Here is a 25,827-nt window from a genome sequence, read left to right as displayed (position 1 = left end):
TGCCCAAAGGAAACCACTTATTATTACACAAAATACTTTTCACAGTTTACAGCAACAAAAATAACCTGCCAGTAACTCAATGATAATAGGAATCTGATGATCTCATATACCCACTAGGATATTCTCATGGACCCTCTAGAGTTTGGGGTCTCAGGTTAGAAATGTAATGCACATTGTTATAATACTTTAGATCAATGTTCCCACACACAGTGCTACCCGTGCATCCTATTAATTAGAATTGCTAGTACCATTAATGAAATAATCCCTGTTAGAAAGTTACCAATTAAGGTATAAAGCACACGTAAGAGCTGTTTGTAACTCTATCCTGCAACGTCTACCCATCCTGTTTTATTCTTCATTAGTGCCTTATCTCTGTTCAGTGGCTCAGGCAGCCTAGGCACAGACAGTGAATAAGCATGGGTCGAGATAAGACACTCGTGCTAAAAAGCATGTCCTGAGGGGTAGATAACATTGAGAGCTTCCACCACTGGAAAAACATTGTTCATTAGGGACAGTCTTAGAAATTCAGCGTACTGCTATTACCGTAACTCACTGCCTTGCCTGGAAGATGCTACAGCTTTGCCAATTTCAGTTTACTTTCTTGTGCTCAAAATCAATGACTTGGCAATCCTTGTCTGCACTCAAGGCTGAAGGGCAGGAGTTAAATTTGCCAGCTTATCTCCACCTCCTCCTTTTCCTCCTCGAGCCTCAAGTGTAAGGCTTTTATTAATCTTTGGTTACAAGGGACTGCGGCAGAAAGCAATTCATATGTTCCAGCCCTGCAAACAAAACCTCCAGTCTTTCAATTCCTTTTTCCCTTCCAACCCTCGCCCACATGTAGAAAGGAAAATTAGAGTTCACACAAAGTAGAATGAGATTAACATAAATAAAACCAAAACTAACCAATACCCAGGAGTGATTACAGGGCAGTAATTTTACAGAACAGTCTACACAGTGTCAGCGAAGGCTCAGTGGGTAGCACTCGTGTTTCTGCGTATGAAGGTTGTGGATTCAAGTCCCACGCCAGAAGCTTAAGCACAAAATCTCAGCTAATACTCTTGTGCAGTATTCAGGGAGGGAGTGCTGCACTGTCGGAGGAGACACCTTTCAGGTGAGACGTTAAACTGAGGCCCTGAGATCCCATGGCACTATTTTGAAGATGGGCAGCGGAGTTCTCCCTGATGTCCTGGCCAATATTTATCCCTCAACCAACATCAGTAAAACAGATTATCTGGTCATTATCACATTGCTGTTTGTGGAGTCTTGCATTTATATAGCGCCTTTCATGACTTTAGGATGTTCCAAAGCACTTTACATCCAATGAAGTACTTTTGAAGTGTAGTTGCTGTTGTAATGCATGAACCGCGGCAGCTAATTTGTGCACAGCAAGATCCCACAAACAGCAATACGATAATGACCAGATAACTTCTTTCTGTGATGTCGGTTGAGGGATAAATATTGGCCAGGACACCGGGGAGAACTCTCCTGCTCTTCTTCAAAATGGTGCCATGGGATCTTTTCCATCCACCTGAGATGGGGCCTTGGTTTAACATCTCATCTAAAAGAAGGCAAATCCTCAGTACTACACTGGGAGAGTTAGCCTAGATTTTGTGCTCAAACGCCTGGTGGGACTTGAAACCACAGCCTTCTGACAGAGAAGTGAGCTTGCTATCACTGAGCCACATCAATGAATTGATAGAGTTTGATTGCCATGATTAGTCAATGACTCCATTATCATTGTATCCTGCTACTACCAGAATGGTAGAAGGCGAACTAGATGGACCTTGGTCTCTTGTCGTTTAGCAATTCCTATGTTCCTGTGAAGGCAGGCTTTAATAGCCAGCTCACTCCTTTCAGTTGAGGCTAATGTGTAGCAACGTGCTCGATGATGTTTATCAAGTGACAACCTCTCACCTTGATCTGCACAAAATAATCATCACAAATAAAGCACTAGCTTCATGTCCTGTGGTTCATTCCCTCCACAGTGATAGCGTTGCTATTAGAAATACCCTTGAAGGCAAAAGCAGATGTTTAAACATCTGTGACATTTGGCATGGGGTGGGTGTTCTGTTTCTCTTGTATTACAAATGATAGCACACTGCAGCAAATGGCTTTCCATGGAAAAGTCAGAGACTAAATAAAACTTTCCTTTCATTGCTTATCAGTTAGTTAAAAACTAACTGACCGATCTCAGTTGAAGGAAACACTGCCCCAACCATAGCCTGGAAGTGACATTATTTACTGGGGCTCGTTTATACTTTGGTGATGGTGTGAAATGAGTGGTTTTGAATTAGTGCACATTATACACCATACCCGATTCTCCATTCTACTGGAGGCAATGGAAGAGAGAATTTGGTGAGATATATAATAGGCATCCAATTCGATTTTACAATATCGCATAAATTTAAACTTACTGCACTGTGTTGGTATGAAGTAAAGAAAAAAAGAAACAACTTACATTTACACAGCACCTTTCATGACCTTAAGAAGCCCCTAAGTGCTTCATAGCTAAAAGTACTTTTGAAGCGTAGTCACTGTTGCAATGTAGGAAACGGACTTTGTCTGGTCTTAACCAGACGGGTTAATCTGTCTATTTCAACATCTTCTTGACAACAGCAGGCAAAGTCCTATCATATGAGTTTGTCAGGTATCTGTAAGATAATATCGAACAGCAGACTAATGTTGCTTGCTTCTAACCTCAGACTGGTTAGAAAAAAGAAGGAACTTGCATTGATATAACACCTTTCACATCGTCACGGTGTCCCAAAGCACTTTTGAAGAATAGTCACTGTTGTTTTGTGGGCAAACGCAGAAGCTGATTTGGGCACAGCAAGGTCCCACAAATAGGAAATGAAATAACTGACCAGCTAATTTGTTGAGCGATAAATGTTGGCCAAGGCATACCCGCTGCTTTTTCACAAGTGAGATCTTTGACATCCACCTGAGCAGACAGATTGGGGGTAAAACTGAACTTCAACGAGGAAGGAAAATTGGGCAGGGAAAATCATAGAATCTTACAGCACAGAAGGAGGCCATCTGGCCCATCAACATATTTATTGAAACTTATTGAAACATATAAGATTGTGAAGGGGCTTGATCGGGTGGATGCGGTGAGGATGTTCCCAAGGATGGGTGAAACTAGAACTAGGGGGCATAATCTTAGAATAAGGGGCTGCTCTTTCAAAACTGAGATGAGGAGAAACTTCTTCACTCAGAGGGTGGTAGGTCTGTGGAATTTGCTGCCCCAGGAACCCCTACAGGGATTACGGGGAGTGGGCAGGAAATTGAACATGAATTTAGATTTGAGGTTAGGATCAGATCAGCCATGATCTTATTAAATGGCGGAGCAGGCTCGAGGGGCCGATTGGCCTACTCCTGCTCCTATTTCTTATGTTCTTAAGCCTGTACCGATTTTTCTCAAGGCATTTATATAGTACCTTTCACAACCTCAAGATGTCCCAAAGTGTAGTCACGGCTGTAATGTAGGAGACACAGCAGCCAATTTGTGCACAGCAAGATCCCACAAACAGCCATGAGATAAACTGCCAGATCATTTGTTTTTTAGGTGTTGATTGAGAGAGATATATTTACCAGGACACCAGGAACGAACTCCCCTGTTCTTCTTCGAAATAGTACCGTGGGATCTTTTACGTCCACCTTGGTTTAACGTTTCATTGAAAGACGGCACCTCTGACAGTGCAGCACTCCTTCAGTGAAGCGCCAGCCCAGATTATGTACCCAAGTCTCCGGAGTGGGACTATGAACACACAATCTCCTGACTCAGAGAGGAGAGTGCTACCATCTGAGCCAAGGCTGACACCTGGTGTCAAGCACTTGGCCATGAATTCTAGAGTAAACACCTGTAAAATGTATATAATAATGAATAATGCAAATTGATTTTTTTGGCACGCTCCCCATTAATACCTGTGCACAAATGCTTGAATGAAGCGGGCCAAATTCTCTGAAGGTCACCGGTGTTTCAACCCTGTATAAAACTCGTCGGGTTGAATCTATTCTCGGTGAGCAGATTGATGGGCTGCTATTCATTGGGAGAAAACTGTGCAATTCCTTCACTTTCGCAACGGTTTGTAAGTTAAAGGACATGTGTCGTTAGCTATTATTTTAATTTAAAAAACAGAAGAATTGCAAACTTTGCATTTTAAAAAAAAAATCACAGAAAATATTAGAATTAAATTTGGCAACACGTTGACTGAAAGGAAATTGATTTGCAAAAAAAAAAGTAACTGATTTTGGTTACAATTTGGACCGAGTAGGAAGTGAAACTGATCAGCTGAGGGCTGCGGGTCAGTTTCACAATCACCAGTCAGACGGACTGGAGATGAAATGTGATCTGATGCAGAAGCTGTAATTTTGTTTTTTAAAAAAAGTGGGAGAGTTTTAGTGCCACGCCTGCCCATGACGCTGTACCACAGAGAGAGAGAGAGGGAGAGGGAGAGGAGGTCGAACTGGCATCTGAGTAACGTACAGTGTGCTGTTAAAAAAAACGTGAGATCTGTCGGAGGAGCCGAAACTTTCAATGGAAGAAATCAGAAGTCATAAAAAGAGGAAAAAAAAAATCCAATTAACCCTGTGTTTCTCTCCCGACACATTCCCGGTGGATTTTACTGAATGTGACAATTGGTTCGGAACTCCTGTTGAGTGTTAAAAGATCGGCAATATGTGGTAGGAAGGTTTAACCTTGTTAACGTGCAGTTAAATGCGTTTGGCCCTGTGAGTAGCATAATGAGTGGAACTTTTTTTGTTTCTTTGCAACACGATCTGTTTATTTAATCCTGCGTGTGATCTTGCACATCTTTCACAAGCGACGTGGGCTATGGGTGTTCATGTGTTCCCAGGAAGCGATCAATGCACCATTTCGTTTTCATAGTAAAAGTCCTTGGTACTAAACTTTATTTTTTGCAATTTCAGCATGTTTTTTTGGTCAATGGAGAGGCGCCGTGACCTGCTGTAACACGCCTCGGTATTTTGTAAAATGATTGTATGCAATTGAAAGAAAATAGAAAGCGTGTGTGGGTTGATAGTAAGGCATGAATGTATATACCAGCAGTGGTGGGGTGTCAGAGCAGCTCCTCCTGGTTAGCTGGGATTGTTCTCCTTGGAGCAGAGAAGGTTAAGGGGAGACTTAATAGAGGTGTTCAAAATTAATGAAGACTTTTGATAGAGTAAATAAGGGAGAAGCTGTTTCCACTGGCAGGAGGGTCAGTGACCAAAGGACACATAATTGGCAAAAGAAGGGGGGGGGAGATTTTATTTTAACGCAGCGAGTTGTTATGATCTGGAATGCGCTGCCTGAAAGGGCGGTGGAAGCAGATTCAATAGTAACTTTCAAAAGGGAATTGGATAAATACTTGACAAGGAAAAAAAATGCAAGAAAAAGCTGGGGGGACTAAGTGAGACAAATTGAATAGCTCTCTCAAAGAGCTGGCAAAGGCATGATGGGCCGAATGGCCTCCTTCTGTGCTGTATGGTTCTCTGATAGTGTGGATAGAGCAGCGTTGCAAATGTTCATTAGCAATCCTTCATTGAAATGAAAGGACACTCGGTGTTCAATGTCACTGGGTGATGCTTTCTAACTGCTCGCCAATGTAGGCAGAGGGCAAGACCTTACTCTGTTAATAGGGTGGCTGAAGTTTGCCTTATGTGGGTCAGTGGACATTTATCCATTTCTGTTTGTGTGATCTTCGGCCAGCGAGCAACCTTGACCCTCGGTGTCTGGTCGGCAGCCGAGTATCCCGGCTCAGTGTCCTCCATTTCTCAGACCCGGTGGTACCATCTTTCGAATTTGCCCACTCTCACTTTGCACCAGCGAAATGCCAGCAAGCGAGGGGTGAGACTGCCGATCACGCCCATGGAATAAAATGCAGGATAATGGATACTGGTGAGCAAATGGCAAGGAAATAATTCAATCAAAGGGTTTGGGTTGACATTACAAGCCACAGAATTGGTCCATAGATGTCTGTTCATATTTAGAATATACCCTAAATGGTGGACTTGTAATTAGAATTCCTTCGCATGCAGTCTGGGTACGGATGTGGGTGAATTCCATTGTGTGAATTGGAAGTTGCAGCTGATGAGGGAGGTTTAAGGAATTTTACCAGTTTAATTCATGACTTCAAAATGAAATGGTTGATGAGATTGGATTTCAGGGAATGATGTATCACCAGAGACTCCTGTCCCACCCACCCTCTACAGAAAGATACACCACAATGGTATATACCTCACAAGGTACCTCACTAATGCTGGTGCACTGTGGCTGTTCCTTCAAAGGTACAGATGTTTTCCCTCTCACAAACATCGCATATTTACCGCTCTGATGGTCCTTTTATAAGATTGAAAGAAACCACTGCCTCAGGTCGAGTTCACTATTCTCTGGGGGTTTGACACTAAGCTGCTAATATCTGAAGCAAGCCTAATTCTGCCCCCCATCCTGTTCTCCAGCTCCCCCCTCCCACTTTTCCTACCGATGCCAGCAAGTTAGCACTTCATTACTTTTTTATCTTTCACATATCAGTTCATTGAGCATCAAATAATGGCCATTTATAAAGTACCATACCATGTCTTTTGGATGTTCCAAAGCAATGTATAACCAAGGAATTACTTTTGAAGTGCAGTCACTGTTGGTTTGCAGGCAACCGCAGCAGATAATTTATGCACAGCAAGATCCCACAAACAGCAAATGAATAAGGCAACCCAATAATTTGTTTTTGGTTATGGGAGGAATGTTGGCCAGGACACCAGAAGAATTCTCTGCTCTCGAACAGTGCCACGGGCTCTTTTATATCTGTGTAAACAAGCAGACTTGAATATTTAATTGGAAAGACTGCACTGTTGGCATTGCCTCCAGTCTCTCAGCTTGTTTCCCTTCTTTAAAGGCTGGCAGTTGTATTTGTGCGTTGGGGCACATTGTCCTTTGTCGAACCAGAAAATAAAAAAAACCAGAAAGACTTGCATTTATATAGTGCCTTTCACGACCTCAGGGCATCCCAAAGCGCTTTACAGCCAGTTAAGTACTTTTGAAGTGTAGTCACTGTTATAATGTAGGAAACGCAGCAGCCAATTTGGGCGCAGCAAGGTCCCACAAACAGCAATGTGATAATGATCAGATAATCAGCTTTTTAGTGATGTTGGTTGAGGGATAAATATTGGCCAGGACACCGGAGAGAATGCCTCTACTCATTTTCTTACTTCCATCTCAGAGGCCTCGGTTTAACATCTCATCTGAAAGACAGCACCTCTGACAATTCAACGCTCCCTCAGTACTGCACTGAAGCGTCAGCCTGGGTTATGTGCTTGCGTCCACAATGGGGCTTGCAGCCATAACCTTATGATTTAGCAGTAAGACTGCTATCAACTGACCCTGTGAGTCATATACTGGAGTAAATCGTGTTGGTACTGGTATATACTCTTGGTTTCAAACGGCAGATAGTGTGAGGCATTTCACTGCAGTGCTAGCAATTAACATCTTTCTAAAAGCATTACAATGTAATCCAGGTTAGGAGAAAAGATGAAAATCCTAGAAACCTGAAACAAAAACTGCTGCATATAGTGACACCACTATTCCTGGCCAGAATGGAGATGATTGGGTAATTCCCCCATCAATCACACCTGGAGACTGTAGTGCTGTAAGTGACTGTGATTGATTTTACACACATTATTTTTATTATGCAACTATCCTCCACTCACTACACTTTGCTGGAGAAATCACCCTGCTTTTATTGGGAGACGTTGCTGCAGTTTCGGTCACAAGTTCATAGAATCATAGAAAATTTACGGCACAGAAGGAGGCCATTTGGCCCATCGTGTCCGCGCCGGCTGAGAAATGAGCCACCCAGCCTAATCCCACTTTCCCGCATTTGGTCCGTAGCCCTGCAGGTCACAGCTGTTCAGGTGCACATCCAGATATTTTTTAAATGAGTTGAGGGTTTCAGCCTCTACCACCCTCTCAGGCAGTGAGTTCCAGACCCCCCACCACCCTCTGGGTGAAAAAATGTTTCCTCATTTCTGCTCTAATGCTTCTAGCAATCACTTTAAATCTTTGCCTCCTGGTTATTGACCCCTCCGCTAAAGGAAATAGGTCCTTCCTATCCACTCTATCTAGGCCCCTCATAATTTTGTACACCTCAATTAAATCACCCCTCAGCCTCCTCTGTTCCAAGGAAAACAACCCCAGCCTATCCAATCTGTCATCATAGCTAAAATTCTCCAGTTCTGGCAACATTCTCTTAAATCTCCTCTGTACTCTCTCTAGTGCAATTACATCCTTCCTGTAATGTGGTGACCAGAACTGTATGCAGTACTCAAGCTGCGGCCTAACTAGTGTTTTATACAGTTCCAGCATAACATCCCTGCTTTTATAGTCTATGTCTCGGCTAATAAAGGAAAGCATTCCATATGCCTTCTTAACCACCTTATCTACCTGTCCTACCTTCAGGGATCTGTGGACATGCACTCCAAGGTCCCTCACTTCCTCTACACCTCTCAGTATCCTCCCATTTATTGTGTATTCCCTTGCCTTGTTTGCGCTCCCCAAATGCATTACCTCACACTTCTCCGGATTGAACTCCCATCTGCCCATCTGACCAGTCCATTGATATCTTCCTGCAGTCTACAGCTTTCCTCCTCACTATCAACCACATGGCCTATCTTTGTGTCATCCGCAAATTTCTTAATCATGCCCCCTATGTTTAAGTTAATGTATACCACAAAAAGCAAAGGACCTAGTACCGAGCCCTGCGGAACCCCACTGGATACAGCCTTCCAGTCGCAAAAACACCCGTCGACCATTACCCTTTGCTTCCTGCCACTGAGCCAATTTTGGATCCAATATGCCACGTTCCCTTGGATCCCATGGGCTTTTACTTTTTTGGCCAATCTGCCATGTGGGACCTTGTCAAAAGCCTTGCTAAAATCCATGTAGACTACATCAATTGCGCTACCCTCATTGATCCTCCTTGCCACCTCCTCGAAAAATTCAATCAAGTTAGTCAGACACGACCTCCCCTTAACAAATCCGTGCTGACTGTCCTTGATTAGTCCGTGCCTTTCTAAGTGACAGTTTATCCTGTCCCTAAGAATTGATTCTAATAATTTGCCCACCACCGAGGTTAGGCTGACTGGCCTGTAATTACTCGATCTATCCCTTTCTCCCTTTTTAAACAATGGTACAACATCAGCAGTCCTCCAATCCTCCAGCACTACGCCTGTATCCAGTGAAGTTTGGAAAATGATTGTTAAAGCCTCCGCTATTTCCTCCCTTGCTTCTTTTAACAGCCTGGGATACATTTCATCTGGCCCTGGTGATTTATCCACTTTCAAATATGCTAATCCCCTTAATATTTCCTCTCTCACTATGTTTATCCCATCCAATATTTCACACTCCTCCTCCTTAACTTCAATCCCTGCATCGTTCCTCTCCTTTGTGAAGACAGAGGCAAAGTATTCATTAAGAACCATACCCACATCTTCCACCTCCACACATAGTTTACCTTTTTGGTCTCTAATAGGCACTACTCTTTCCTTAGTTATCCTCTTGCTTTTAATGTATTTATAAAACAGCTTTGGTTTTTCTTTGATTTTACCTGCTGGTATTTTTTCATGCCCTCTCTTTGCTTTCCTAATTTCCTTTTTAACTTCACCCCTGCACCTTGTATACTCCTCTAAGCTTTCCATAGTATTGAGTTCCCGGTGTCTATCATAGGCTTTCTTTTTCTGCCTTATCTTACCCTGAATGCTTCTTGACATCCAGGGGGCTCTAGATTTGGCAGCCCCTCCCTTTTTCTTTGTGGGAACATGTTTACCCTGAACCCCTTGAATCACCCCTTTGAATGTCTCCCACTGCTCTGACACTGATTTACCTTCAAGTAGCTGTTTCCAGTTTACTTCTGTTCTGTTTGCTGTAGTTCGTAGAGACTCTTTTTAAATAGACTCTGTAGACTGTTTGCTGTAGTATGCTGTTTAAATTGACTCTGTTTGATGAGTAAATAGACTTTGTTACAATCCTGCCGTAAGTCCCGCCATACTTCCAACCCATTGGCTGACACGGTTGTGTCAATAGACACTCTGAACAAAAACTGAAAATATTGGAAATAGACAGTAACTCACCAATATTTTAGAGAGAAAAGACAAGTTAATGTCTCATGGGTACTTTCATCAACTGGTCATTCTGATGAAGGGTACATACCCAACATTCAAGTACAAATTAGATAGATTTCTTTCAGAAAATAACATTTTGGGTTACAGTGTATGAGTGATATGAGCCATGGCATGTGGTAAGTGTAACAGGCTTGGGAGGAAAAAGGTGATTTTGGACCTATGGGTCACAAAGCTCTCCACCACTGGGGGTTTTACTCATGTTATTTCTGGGTCTGTTGTCGGCTAATTGATAGAGCTTGATGGCTGTGATCAGTCAACAATTCCATTACCATTTTATCAGGCGACTATCAGGATGGTAAAAGGTGAACCAGATGGACCTTGGTCTTTTTTCATCTCGCAATTCCTACGTTCCCGACATGTTAACTTGTCTTTTCACTGTACAGACGCTGGCAGTCCAGATTATTTCCTTTGTTTATAGTCAATACCAGTCTCTTAGTCATAAATAATACACAGCAATTGTGAAGGTGGCAGTACAGGTAGATAAGGTTGTGAAGAAGGCATACGGAATGCTCTCCGTTATTAGCCGAGGTATAGAATACGAAAGCAGGGATGTAATGATGGAACTGTATAAAACGCTGGTAAGGCCACAGCTGGAGTATTGTGCGCAGATCTGGTCACCACATTACAGGAAGGACGTAATTGCCATGGAGAGAGTTCAGAGAAGATTTACAAGAATGTCACCAGGGCTTGAAAATTGCAGCTACGAGGAGAGATTGGATAGGCTGGGGTTGTTTTCCTTGGAGCAGAGGAGACTGAGGGGAGACTTGATTGAGGTGTACAAAATTATGAGGGGCCCAGATAGAGTAGACAGGAAGTACCTGTTTCCCCTAGCGGAGAGTTCAAGAACTAGAGGACATAGATTTAAGCTGATTGGCGGAAGGATTAGAGGGGACATGAGGAAAACCTTTTTTACCCAGAGGGTGGTGGGTGTATGGAATTCGCTGCCCGAATTGGTGGTAGAGGCAGGGACCCTCAACTCTTTTAAAAAGTACATGGACCTGCACCTAAAGTGCTGTAAGCTGCAGGGCTACGGACCGGGTGCTGGAAGGTGGGATTAGAATGGGCACCTGGTTGTTCTTCGAGCCGGCGCGGATACGATGGGCCGAATGGCCCCCTTCTGTGCTGTATCTTTTCTATGGTTCTATGGTTCTATGAAGCTGGAAAGTTCAGAAGAGTGGTTGACTTTTAATCTGAAAAAAAAATTGCTTTTATATAGTGCTTCTAACATCCTTAGGACATTATTATAGCTTCATAGCCAATTAGTTAGTTTTGAAGTGCACTCACTGTTGTAGAGGCAAACATGGCAGCCAATTTGTACACAGCAAGTTCCCACAAACAGCAGTAATTTGAATGATGAGTTAATCTGTTTCAACTGCTGTTGGTTGGGGGAGGATTGTTGGGTCGGACACTGGGAAGAATCCCTTGTTCTTCGAGGAAGTGCCTTGAGATCTTTTACGTCTAACTGAACAGGCAGACAGGGCCTCGGTTTATAGAATCATAGAAGTTACAACATGGAAACAGGCCCTTCGGCCCAACATGTCCATGTCGCCCAGTTTATACCACTAAGCTAGTCCCAGTTGCCTGCACTTGGCCCATATCCCTCTATACCCATCTTACCCATGTAACTGTCCAAATGCTTTTTAAAAGACAAAATTGTACCCGCCTCTACTACTGCCTCTGGCAGCTCGTTCCAGACACTCACCACCCTTTGAGTGAAAAAATTGCCCCTCTGGACCCTTTTGTATCTCTCCCCTCTCACCTTAAATCTATGCCCCTTCGTTATAGACTCCCCTACCTTTGGGAAAAGATTTTGACTATCGACCTTATCTATGCCCCTCATTATTTTATAGACTTCGATAAGATCTCCCCTCAACCTCCTACTCTCCAGGGAAAAAAGTCCCAGTCTGTCTAACCTCTCCCTGTAAGTCAAACCATCAAGTCCCGGTAGCATCCTAGTAAATCTTTTCTGCACTCTTTCTAGTTTAATAATATCCTTTCTATAATAGGGTGACCAGAACTGTACACAGTATTCCAAGTGTGGCCTCACCAATGCCCTGTACAACTTCAACAAGACATCCCAACTCCTGCATTCAATGTTCTGACCAATGAAACCAAGCATGCTGAATGCCTTCTTCACCACCCTATCCACCTGTGACTCCACTTTCAAGGAGCTATGAATCTGTACTCCCAGATCTCTTTGTTCTATAACTCTCCCCAACGCCCTACCATTAACGGAGTAGGTCCTGGCCCGATTCGATCTACCAAAATGCATCACCTCACATTTATCTAAATTAAACTCCATCTGCCATTCATCGGCCCACTGGCCCAATTTATCAAGATCCCGTTGCAATCCTAGATAACCTTCTTCACTGTCCACAATGCCACCAATCTTGGTGTCATCTGCAAACTTACTAACCATGCCTCCTAAATTCTCATCCAAATCATTAATATAAATAACAAATAACAGCGAACCCAGCACCGATCCCTGAGGCACACCGCTGGACACAGGCATCCAGTTTGAAAAACAACCCTCTACAACCACCCTCTGTCTTCTGTCGTCAAGCCAATTTTGTATCCAATTGGCCACCTCACCTTGGATCCCATGAGATTTAACCTTATGTAACAACCTACCATGCGGTACCTTGTCAAATGCTTTGCTGAAGTCCATGTAGACCACGTCTACTGCACAGCCCTCATCTATCTTCTTGGTTACCCCTTCAAAAAACTCAATCAAATTCGTGAGACATGATTTCCCTCTCACAAAACCATGCTGACTGTTCCTAATTAGTCCCTGCCTTTCCAAATGCCTGTAGATCCTGTCCCTCAGAATATCCTCTAACAACTTACCCACTACAGATGTCAGGCTCACCGGTCTGTAGTTCCCAGGCTTTTCCCTGCCGCCCTTCTTAAACAAAGGCACAACATTTGCTACCCTCCAATCTTCAGGCACCTCACCTGTAGCGGTGGATGATTCAAATATCTCTGCTAGGGGACCTGCAATTTCCTCCCTAACCTCCCATAACGTCCTGGGATACATTTCATCAGGTCCCGGAGATTTATCTACCTTGATGCGCGTTAAGACTTCCAGCACCTCCCTCTCTGTAATATGTACGCTCCTCAAGACATCACTATTTATTTCCCCAAGTTCCCTAACATCCATGCCTTTCTCAACTGTAAATACTGATGTGAAATATTCATTCAGGATCTCACCCATCTCTTGTGGTTCCGCACATAGATGACCTTGTTGATCCTTAAGAGGCCCTACTCTCTCCCTAGTTACCCTTTTGCCCTTTATGTATTTGTAGAAGCTCTTTGGATTCACCTTTGCCTGATCTGCCAAAGCAATCTCATATCCCCTTTTTGCCCTCCTGATTTCTCTCTTAACTCTACTCCGGCAATCTCTATACTCTTCAAGGGATCCACTTGATCCCAGCTGCCTATGCATGTCATATGCCTCTTTCTTCTTTTTGACTAGTGCCTCAATCTCCCGAGTCATCCAAGGTTCCCTACTTCTACCAGCCTTGCCCTTCACTTTATAAGGAATGTGCTTACCCTGAACCCTGGTTAACACACTTTTGAAAGCCTCCCACTTACCAGACGTCCCTTTGCCTGCCAACAGACTCTCCCAATCAACTTCTGAAAGTTCCTGTCTAATACCATCAAAATTGGCCTTTCCCCAATTTAGAATTTTAACTTTTGGGCCAGACCTATCCTTCTCCATAGCTATCTTAAAACTAATGGAATTATGATCACTGGTCCCAAAGTGATCCCTCACTAACACTTCTGTCACCTGCCCTTCCTTATTTCCCAAGAGGAGGTCAAGTTTTGCCCCCTCTCTAGTCGGGCCATCCACATACTGAATGAGAAATTCCTCCTGAATACACTCAACAAATTTCTCTCCATCCAAGCCCCTAATGCTATGGCTGTCCCAGTCAATGTTGGGAAAGTTAAAGTCCCCTACTATTAGCGTCTCCTCTGAAAGACGGACACCTCTTACACAGCAGCACTCCCTCGGTACTGCACTGATGTGTCAGCCTAGATTATGTACTCCCGTCAGAAGTGGGAATCGAATTCCAAGTTGAGAGTGCTACCAATGAGCCTAGCTAATGCAAAAGTTTAATTGTCCCTTGAAAAGGTGCTTTCTCTATTAAACCTTTCAGAGTGTACACTAGCAGTTCACTCTGGAAAGGAATCTCACTATCAGAGCATCCTTGGATTCAAATGCTTGCAAGAGTTTTCATTGAGAAATAGGAACTTGCATTTATACAGTGCCTGTCATTTCCTCAGGAAATTCCAAAGTTATTCACAGCCAACTAAATCCTTTTTATTTTGAAGTGTAGTCACTGTTATAATGTAGACAACCACAAAAGCAAATTTGCACACAGCAAAAGGCCACAAACAGCAATGAAATAAACAAGCAGATAATCTGTTTTGTTGGTGTCGGTTGAGGGATAAAACCTTGGCCCGAACTCCCTGCTCTTCTTCAAATAGTGCCACAAGATCTTTTGCGTCCATCTGGAAGGGCAAACAGGGCCTCAGTTTAACATCTCATCTGAAAGATAGCATCATCTAATAGTGCAGTGCTCCCTCAGCACTGCACTGGAATGTCAGCCTGGATTATGTGCTTAAGTCTCTGGGGGTGGGACTTGAACCCATAACTTTCTAACATCAGAGACAAGAGTGCGACCCACTGAACCACAGCTGACACTTCAAGCTCCCTTTTTCTAACAGTTTCTATTAATTAAAAAAAAACCTGTTTTATTAGTGGGACTAAAGAGCTGGCATAGGCAACGATGGGCCGAATGGCTTCCTTCTGGGCTGTGTGATTCTATGATTTGAACAGTGAGCATCACCGACATCTAGTTAGCACTGGCTTAATTGAGTTATTGAACTTGACAGCGAATGGGAGCTAGATTAAAAGGAATTAATACAGGAAACGGATACCAAAAAAAGTCATTTTTGTGAGTGTATCCCAATAACTGCAAATGCTTTAGGTTCAGATCTGAAATTAAAATATACCAACGTCTGTTGTCTTCGTTTTTGACTCAAGGTCAGGTGTCCTGTACATTGGGGTCATCACGGTCTTCCAGTGCATGCTTGCTCCACAAAAAATCATTGCCACAGGATAACATGAGAGCACTTAGATACTCCCTCAACTTCACTCAGTGCCATACTGCCCTCGAGATGGCGATTGATGCTAGCTCAATTATTAATTTTAAATCTGAGATTGATCGATTTTTGTTAATCAAATGTAGTAAGGGATATGGGGCTAAGGCGGGTATATAGAGTTAGGTCACAGATCAGCCATGATCTCATTGAATGGTGGAACAGGCTCGAGGGGCTAAATGACCTCCTCCTGTTCCTGTGGTACAGCTAAGAGGGTAAAAACTGGGAAGTCGGAATCCTCCCTGTGACCTTTTATTTTAATTCAGCACCAAGCGCAGCACTGAAGTTATGGGAGTGAAGGTTTGGCATCCAGCACTTGTCATCCCTGCAGGAGGCACAGGCAAGTCAATGCCATTCAAATGAGTTGGGGGTGAGTTCCCCTCTGGGGTTGCCAACTCTGGGTGGGACATATTCCTGGAGGTTTCATCACATGACTTCCTGCCGCCAACCGTCCTGCCCCCCACACTCTTGCCATTGGTCACCCACCCTTGCACCGCCTTCCCACGCCAATTGGAAAACGAATAGACTCTTCGTTGCCTGATTGGATGATTCTTGACTGTCAGTCAAACTCCCTTTGTTCCCACATCCGATATGTTTATAACTAATAAACAAAAGTGTTCAAAAAAAACCCGCAATTTTTAATGCCGCTATGATTTTTTTTCTCCTCAAGCAGCAGTGTCCTGAAGAATAATTTTTAATTCCTGGAGACTCCAGGGCAATCCTGGAGGGTTGGCAACCCTACGCCCCTCCCAACTCATTCCCCCACCCCAGTGTAGGGGTGCCTAGAAAACATGCTGCTATAGCCTGCTCCCGGACCCCCGTCTGCAAGGGTCCTGAGGATAAGGCAAAGAATTGCAGGTAGGCCATCTTTCTTTTCTTCTGCAGTCACCCCCCTTCCACCCCACACACTACTCACCAACCCTCAATCCAATTGGGGCCTTCTGGATGCCAATCCCTATCAGCAGCCATGGCCACGATCGATGAAGTCTGCAGATGCCCCTGGCTCTCCTCCCCCTGCTGCCAGTGATGGAATTCTCTCCACTTGGCGGGATGCTCGACATCAAGCAGCTCGACATCGTCCAGGACAAAGCAGTCCACTTGATCGGCACCTCATCCACCAGCTTAAACATCCACTCCCTCACACCACCAGCACCGTGGCTGCAGTGTGTACTATCAATAGGATGCACTGCAGCAACTCGCCAAGGCTTCTTCGACAGCACCTCCAAAACCGCGACCTCCATCATCTAGAAGGACAAGGGCGGGTGAATGGGAAACACCATCACCTCCAAGTTCCCCTCCAAGCCTCACCCCATCCTGACTTGAACAAATATCGCCGTTCCTTCATCGTCACTGGGTCAAAATCCTGGAACTCCCTGCCTAGCAGCACCGTGGGAGAACCTTCACCACACGGTTCAAGAAGAAGGCCCACCACCACCTTCTCAACGGCAATAAATGCCGGCTTTGCCAGCGATGCCCATGACCTGAGAATTAATTTTTAAAGAAGGATGGGCCTGCACCAGGGATGCTCCTCGGCCATTTAAAGGTCCCGGGACAGGATATCTCTGTAATTTTGGGGCTGAACAGGAGCAACGCAATTCACAGAGAGGCAGGAAAATCTGCTTTGAGGCGTTTAAACTTTGGCCATTGGGCCACATGTAGCTTTCAAGCCCTGGCCATCTGCCTTCACTACTCAATCCTGTTTGTATTTATATTTCTTACTGGCTGGGTAGATCCGGTTGAATTTTATGAGCCTGGAGATTTGGAAAGGCCTACGCTCAACGATGTTATCCAATTGATGGATAAATTTTTCACATAGAATTACACAGAATGTACAGCACAGAAACAGGCCATTCGGCCCTACTGGTCCATGCCGGTGTTTATGCTCCAGACAAGCCTCCACCCACCCCTCTTCATCTCATCCTTTCAGCATAACCTTCTATTCCTTTCTCCCTCATGTGTTTATCTAGCTTCCCCTGAAAGGCATCTATGCTATTTGCGTCAACTACTCCTTGTGGTAGCGAGTTCCACATTCTAACCACTCTCTGGGTAAAGAAGTTTCTCGTTTGTCATACTGCTTGTCTGACATCCAGTACTGGATGAGCAAAAATTTAATCCAACCAAATATTGGGAAGAACGAAACCTTTGTCTTTGGTCCCTGCCCCAAACTCTGTTCCCTAGCCACCAAATCCATCCCTCTCCCTGGCCATTGTCTGAGGCTGAGCCAGACTGTTCACAACCTTGGGTCCTATTTGACGCTGAGATGAGTCTCTGACCACATATCCGCTCCATCACCAAGACCGCCTACTTCCACCTCCATAATATCTCTCGTCTCTGCCTCGCCTCAGCTCATCTGCTGCTGAAACTCTCATCCATGTCTTTGTTACCTCTAGGCTGGACTATTCCAATGCTCTCCTGGTTGGCCTCCCATCTTCCACCCTCCGAGATCTCTGAGCTCCTCCAATTCTTGCCTCTTGCGCATCCCTGATTTTAATCGTTCCACCATTGGCCGCCGTGACTTCAGTTGCCTAAGCTCTGGAATTCCCATCCCAAACCTTTCCGCCTCTCTACCTCTCTCTCCTCCTTTAAGACGTCCTTAAAACCTACCTCTTTGACCAAGCTTTTGGTCACCTGTCCTAATACCTCCCTATTTGGCTCGGTGTCAAATTTTGTTTGATAATCGCTCCTGTGAAGCGCCTTGGGACGTTTTATGACGTTAAAGGTGCTATATAAATGCAAGTTGTTGTGTTGTTGTTGAATTCCCTATTGGATGTATTGGTGACAACCTTATATTTATGGCCCCTAGTTTTGGTCTCCCCCACAAGTGGAAACATCTCTCTAGGTGTAATCTATCAAACCCTTTCATAATCTTAAAGGCCTCTATCAGGTCACCCCTCAGTCTTCTCTTTTCCAGAGAAAAGACCCCCAGCCTGTTCAATCTTTCCTGATAGTTATAACCTCTCAGATCTATTATTATCCTAGTAAATATTTTTTACACCTTCTCCAGTACCTCCATATCCTTTTTATAATATGGAGAGTAGCATTGTGCACAGTACTCCAAGTGTGGTCTAACCAAAGTTCTATACAGGTTTAACATAACTTCTCTGCTTTTCAATTCTATCCCTCTAGAAATGAACCCCAGTGCTTTGTTTGTTTTTTAAATCACCTTATTAACCTACTTTTAGTGATTTGTGTATCTGTACCCCTAGATCCCTTTGCTCCTCTACCCCTTTTAGACCCTTATTTTACAAGGAGCATGTGGCCTCCTTATTCTTCCTACCAAATTTTAAATTAGAACCCCAAAATCTGTTGTTATCAGCAACTTGGGATATTGGCCAATTAGTAAGAACATGAGGGTAATTTTCACCTGCACCGCTGGGGCAGTAACCTGGCGGAGCGGATCAATGGGATGAAGATCGGGTGGGTTCTACAATGGGAGGTGATCTGTTCCACCAGATTTCCACCTAGGGGGTGAAAGTGAAAATTATGGATTTAATTTTCATATATGGGCCTCAAGGCAACTTAAGGTCAGAGGAAGCAAAGCCAACTGCTGCATGTGGCTCAGTGGGTAGCAGACTCACTACTGAGTCAGAAAGTTGAGTGGTTCAATTCCTGCTCCAGAGACTTGAGTGCAAAATCCAGGCTGACACTTCGATGCAGTACTGAGGGAATGCCGCACTGTCAGAGTTGCTGCCTTTCAGATGGGACATTAAGCCCCCAGGCAGCTGAGGTGGAAATAAAAGATCCTGCAAGAGCATCAGTGGTGACCTAGCCAGCATTTACCCTTCAACCAACACCTAAAATAGATGATCTGGTCATTTATTGCATTGTTGTTTGTGGGAGCTTGCTGTGTTTCCCTACATTACAATAGTAACTACACTTCCAGAAGATCTTAATTGGTTATAAAGTTCTTTGAGACATCCTGAGGTCATGAAAGGTGCTATATAAATGCAAATACTTCCTTAATGACTCAGTTTATACTAGTGTAAGTGAACCAGGTTAAAGCTCTACCACTACGATTAATTATTGAGCTCAGTGAACCCACACATTCTATTCGCATGGGTCACAGCAACCATGCATCATTAGATCGCAATACCATTTCTAGTTTCATATTAACACGAGGGAAAGTCGATCAAGACTGGTACAGTTCAGCAATTGTTCTGCTAAAGTGTTGGAACAAAATCCACTTTAATCGGTTGGCCTCAACTCTGTAGAAGTTTTAGAGAGACCCAGAGTTGCCTTGCCTCCAAATCTCAGCGGAGGACATTGAGGTAAGGAGATTCAATACTGAGTGGGTATTTGTATAAAATAATGTATCTCTGTAACCTCTTCCAGCCCTACAAGCCTCCGAGATCTCTGCACTCCTCCAATTCTTGCACATCCACGATTTTAATCGCTCCATCATTGGTGGCCCAAACTCTGGAATTCCCTCCTAAAACCTCTCCACCTCCCTACAACAAAAACAGCATCTTGAATTTATATAGCACCTTTAACGTAGTAAAATTACCCAAGGCGCTTCACAGCAGCATTAACAAACAAAATTTTACACTGAGTCACATAAGGAGATATTAGAACAGGTGATAAAAAGCTTGGTCAAAGAGGAAGGTTTTAAGCAGCGTCTTAAAGAATGCATCAGGGATGCGCAAGAGACCAAAATTTAAGGAGTGTGGAGATCTCAGAGGGTTGTAGGGCTGGAGAAGGTTACAGAGATAGGGAGGGGGCGAGGCCATGAAAGGATTTGGAAACAAGGATGAGAATTTTAAAATCGAGGCATTCCCGGACTGGGAGCCAATGTAGGTCAGTGAGCACAAGGGTGATGGGTGAATGGGATTTGGTGCGAGTTAGGATACAGGCAGCAGAGTTTTGGGTGAGCTCAAGTTTATAAAGGGTGAAAAATGGGAGGCCGGCCAGGAGAGCATTGGAATAGTCAGGTCTGTAGGTAAGAAAGGCATGGATGAGGGTTTCAACAACAGATGAGCTCAGGCAGGAGCGGAGACGGACGATGTTACGGAGGTGAAGTAGGCGATCTTGGCGATGGAGCAGATATACGGTCGGAAGCTCATCTCCGGGTTAAATAGGATGCTAAGGTTGTGAACGGTCTGGTTAAGCCTCAGACAATGGCCAGGGAGAGGGATGGAGTTGGAGGCTAGGGAACGGAATTTGTTGTGGGGACCGAAGACAATGGCTTCGGTCTTCCCAATATTTAGTTGGAGGAAATTTTTGCTCATTCAGTACTGGATGTCGGAGAAGCAGTGTGACAAATCAGAGACCGTGGAGGGATCGAGAGGTGGCGGTGAGGTAAAGCTGATGTCGTCAGCGTACGTGTGGAACCTGACGTCGTGTTTTCAGACGATATCACTGAGGGGCAGCGTGTATATGAGAAATAGGAGGGGGCCAAAGATAGATCCTTGGGGGAGTCCAAAGGTAACATTGCAGGAGGGGGAAGAGAAGCCATTGTAGGTGATTCTCTGGCTACGACTGGAAAGATCAGAATGGAACCAGGCGAGCGCAGTCCAACCCAGCTGGATGCCAGAGGGGAGGTATTGGAGGAGGATGGTTTGGTCAACCACGTCAAAGGCTGCAGACAGGTCAAGAAGGATGAGGTGAGATAGTTTACCATGGTCACAGTCACATGGGATGTCATTTGTGACTTTGATAAGGGCTGATTTAGCACTGTGGCAGGGGCGGAAACCTGATTGGAGGGATTCAAACATGGAGTTGAGCGAAAGTTGGGAACGGATTTGGGAGGTGACAACATGTTCAATGACTTTGGAGAGGAAAGGGAGGTTAGGGATGGGGTGGTAGTTACAAGGACAGTGGGGTCAAGGGTGGGATTTTTGAGGAGAGGGATGATGACAGCATATTTGAAGGGGAGGGGGACACCTGAGGAGAGGGAACCGTTAACAATATCAGCTAACATAGGGGCCAGGAAGGGAAGTTGAGTGGTCAGCAGTTTGGTGGGAATAGGGTCGAGGGATCAGGAGGTGGGTCTCATGGTCAAGATGAGCCCGGAGAGGACATGAGGGGAGATAGGCGAGTTCAGGGCTAAGGCAGGGGGGAGCCGTAGGGGAAGTTTGGCTTGGTGGGCTAGGGGAAGGGAGAGAAGCGGCAGAGGCAGCTGAACGGATGGTCTCGATCTTAGTGACAAAGAAGTCCATGAGCTCCTCGCACTTGTTGTTGGAGATGAGGGTGGAGGAGGCAGGGGAGAGGAGTTTAAGAAGACAGTTTGTAGGATGTTTTGTCTCCTTTAAGATGTTCCTTAAAACCTACTTCTTTGACCAAGCTTTTGATCACCTGTCCGAATACTTATATGGCTCGGTGCCAAATTTTTCTTGATAACGCACCGTCTGAAGCGCTTTGGGACATTTTACTATGTTAAAGTTGCTAAATAAATGCAAGTTGTTGTTGTTGAAGATAGATGCCATCCCTATGCAGAGGCATACATACATACACGTGAATGTGTGCAGATGGTTAATGGTGGTGATGAAGAATCATAGAATCATAGAATCATAGAATGGTTACAGCACAAAAGGAGGCCATTTGGCCCATCGAGCCCGTGCCGGCTCTTTGTAAGAGCAATCCAGTTAGTTCCATTCCCCCGCTCTTTCCCCGTAGCCCATGCAAATTTTTTCCCTTCAAGTATTTATCCAATTCCCTTTTTGAAAGCCATGATTGAATCTGCGTCCAACACCCTTTCAGGCAGTGCATTCCAGATCATAACAACTCGCTGCGTGAAAAAAGTTTTTCCTCATTTTGTCTTTGGTTCTTTTGCCAATCACCTCAAATCATTGTCCTCTGGTTCTCGACCCTTCCGCCAATGGGAACAGTTTCTCTTTATTTACTTTATCTAAACCCATCATGATATTGAACCCTTCTATCAAATCCCTTCTCAACCTTCTCTGCTCTAAGGAGACCAACCCCAGCTTCTCCATTCTATCCACGTAACTGAAGTCCCTCATCCCTGGAACCATTCTAGTAAATCTTTTCTGCACCCTCTCGAAGGCCTTCACATCCTTTCTAAAGTGCGATGCCCAGAATTGGACACAATACTCCAGTTGTGGCCAAACCAGTGCTTTATAAAGGTTCAACGTAACTTACTTGCTTTTGTACTCTTTGCTTCTATTTGTAAAGCCCAGGATCCCGTGTGCTTTTTTAACTGTTTTATCAACCTGTCCCGCCACCTTCGAAGATTTGTGCTCATATACCCCCAGGTCTCTCTGTTCCTGCATCCCCTTTAGAATTGTACCATTTAGTTTATATTGCCCCTCTTCGTTGTTCCTGCCAAAATGTATCACTTTGCACTTCTCTGCGTTAAATTTCATCTGCCATGTGTCCGTCCATTCCAACAACCTGTCTATGTCCTCTTGAAGTCTATTAGAACACAAGAACATAAGAAATAGGAGCAGGAGTAGGCCATACGGCCCCTTGAGCCTGCTCCACCATTCAATCAGATCATGGCTGATCTTAGACCTCAACTCCACTTTCCTGCCTGAGGATATCACTATCCTCCTCACTGTTTACTACACTTCCAAGTTTTGTGTCATCTGCAAATTTTGAAATTGTGCCCTATACACCCAAGTCCAAGTCATTAATATAGAACCATAGAAAAGATACAGCACAGAAGGGGGCCATTCGGCCCATCGTGTCCACGCCAGCTTGAAGAACAACCAGGTGCCCATTCTAATCCCACCTTCCAGCACCCGGTCCATAGCCCTGCAGCTTACAGCATTTTAGGTGCAGGTCCAGGTACTTTGTAAAAGAGTTGAGGGTCCCTGCCTCTACCACCAATTCAGGCAGCGAATTCCATACACCCACCACCCTCTGGGTAAAAAAGTTTTTCCTCATGTCCCCTCTAATCCTTCCGCCGATAAGCTTAAATCTATGTCCTCTAGTTCTTGAACTCTCTGCTAGGGGAAACAGATACTTCCTATCTACTCTATCTAGGCCCCTCATAATTTTGTACACCTCAATGAAGTCACCCTTCAGCCTCCTCTGCTCCAAGGAAAACAACCCCAGCCTATCCAATCTCTCCTCATAGCTGCAATTTTCAAGCCTTGGCAACATTCTTGTAAATCTTCTCTGCACTCTCTCCATGGTAATTACGTCCTTCCTGTAATGTGGTGACCAGAACTGCGCACAATACTCCAACTGTAGCCTTACCAGCATTTTATACAGTTACATCATTACATCCCTGCTTTGCATTCTATACCTCGGCTAATAACGGAGAGCATTCCGTATGCCTTCTTTACAACCTTATCTACCTGTACTGCCACCTTCAGGGACCTGTGCACATGCACTCCAAGGTCTGTCACTTCCTCTACCCCTCTCAATATATTCCCGTTTACTGCGTATTCCCTTTTACTGTTTGCCCTCCCATATATATCAAGAAAAGCAGTGGTCCAAGTACCGACCCCTGGGGAACACCACTGTATACCTTCCTCCAGTCCGAAAAACAACCGTTCACCACTACTCTCTGTTTCCTGTCACGTAGCCAATTTCGTATCCATGCTGCCACTGACCCTTTTATTCCATGGGCTTAAATTTCGCTGACAAGCCTATTATGGGGCACTTTATCAAACACCTTTTGGAAGTCCATATACATCACATCAACTTCATTGCTCTCATCAACCCTCTCTGTTACCTCATCAAAAAACTCAATCAATTTAATTAAACACGATTTGCCTTTAACAAATCCGTGCTGGCTTTCCTTTATTAACCCACACTTGTTCAAGTGACTATTAATTTTGTCCGGGATTATCGTTTCTAAAAGCTCCCCCACCACCGAGAATGCAAGGCGCTAAATAATAGATTACTTTTGGGAAATTATTGACCGTCAGTTATGCAACATTGATGCTCTTCTGGGAAAGAAGCAGAACATAGACTACAGCACACACACACACACACACACACACACATACAAACGTATACCGGTTACCTAAACAGAGGGAAGTCAACAACTGGGATTTGAAAGGTTTAAATCAGAGAGATGGGGCTTTCAGACTTCTGCTGTCTGGTTAAGCTATTCTAAGATATAATATTTTATCTATCTACAAGATTGCCAGATATTTCTCTAGCCATCCAAGATACCCATGAAGGAAGGGAAAGAAAATTCCTATTCCACCAGCCATGTAGTTGTGTCCACCAGGATCTGCTCTCAGTTCACACTGTTGTGGATCTTTTCATGCAGGAATCAAGTTCTGTTACCAAGCGACCAAAGATGCTGACAAGAGATCAAAGCAACTGTGTGACAGTCCAGGGTGGTGCTGGAGAGAAAGTCGGACTGGGGTGAGAGCGAGCTGAGAAAACCTTGTAGCTTTCTAATGGTGTTGAATGAAACCATGATGATTTCAGTGCGAATAAAGTTATCACGTTGTCTGCTTGTAAAAAAGAAAGAAACAAGAAAGACTTGCCTCTCTATAGCGCCTTTCATGACCTCAGGACGTCCCAAAGTGCTTTAATGCCAATTAAGTACTTTTGAAGTGTAGTCACTGTTGTAACGTAGGAAATGTGGCAGCTAATTTGCACACGACAAGATCCTGCAAACAGCAATGTGATAATGACCAGATAATCTGTTTTTAGGTGTTGATTGAGGAATAAATATTGGATAGGACACCAGGGAGAACTCCCTTGCTCCTTTTCAAATAGTGCCATGGAAACTTTTACATCCACCTGAGAGGGCAGATGGGGGTTCCGTTTAACCTCTCATCCGAAAGATAGCACCACTGACAGTGCAGCACCCCCTCAGTGCTGTACTGGAGTGTTAGCCTAGATTTTGTGTTCAAGTCTCTGGAGTGAACTTGAACCCATGACCTTCTGGCTCAGCGGCGAGAGTGCTACCACCGAGCCTTGGCTGACACACCATTAGCATGACAAAATATCGTGGCCTTTTTCCCTTCCTCAAATACAAAATTGGATTGATGACAGAAGACAGAGGGTGGTTGTAGAGGGTTGTTTTTCAAACTGGAGGCCTGTGACCAGCGGTGTGCCTCAGGGATCGGTGCTGGGTCCGCTGTTATTTGTTATTTATATTAATGATTTGGATGAGAATTTAGGAGGCATGGTTAGTAAGTTTGCAGATGACACCAAGATTGGTGGCATTGTGGACAGTGAAGAAGGTTATCTAGGATTGCAACGGGATCTTGATAAATTGGGCCAGTGGGCCGATGAATGGCAGATGGAGTTTAATTTAGATAAATGTGAGGTGATGCATTTTGGTAGATCGAATCGGGCCAGGACCTACTCCGTTAATGGTAGGGCGTTGGGGAGAGTTATAGAACAAAGAGATCTAGGAGTACAGGTTCATAGCTCCTTGAAAGTGGAGTCACAGGTGGATAGGGTGGTGAAGAAGGCATTCAGCATGCTTGGTTTCATTGGTCAGAACATTGAATACAGGAGTTGGGATGTCTTGTTGAAGTTGTACAAGACATTAGTAAGGCCACACTTGGAATACTGTGTACAGTTCTGGTCACCCTATTATAGAAAGGATATTAT

At 44.4% G+C, this 25,827-nt stretch overlaps 1 protein-coding gene across 2 annotated transcripts in view; it reads left to right on the top strand.

Annotated features, from left to right (window-relative positions):
- Positions 1 to 4,333: 4,333 nt before the first annotated feature.
- Positions 4,334 to 25,827, top strand: part of p2ry1 (purinergic receptor P2Y1) — a 35,313-nt gene continuing 13,819 nt past the window's right edge. The window contains exons 1-2 of one of the 2 annotated variants that reach the window (XM_067994929.1): positions 4,334 to 4,683; positions 24,524 to 24,621. The gene's annotated coding sequence lies outside the window, so the exon portion shown is untranslated. The remainder of the gene's footprint in view (positions 4,684 to 24,523; positions 24,622 to 25,827) is intronic. The other variant, XM_067994928.1, reaches the window with a different exon arrangement.

The sequence above is a fragment of the Heptranchias perlo genome, chromosome 13 (assembly GCF_035084215.1).
Source record: "Heptranchias perlo isolate sHepPer1 chromosome 13, sHepPer1.hap1, whole genome shotgun sequence".
In the NCBI taxonomy this organism is placed as follows: Eukaryota; Metazoa; Chordata; class Chondrichthyes; order Hexanchiformes; family Hexanchidae; genus Heptranchias; species Heptranchias perlo.
This window is presented reverse-complemented; position numbering and strand designations above follow the sequence as displayed.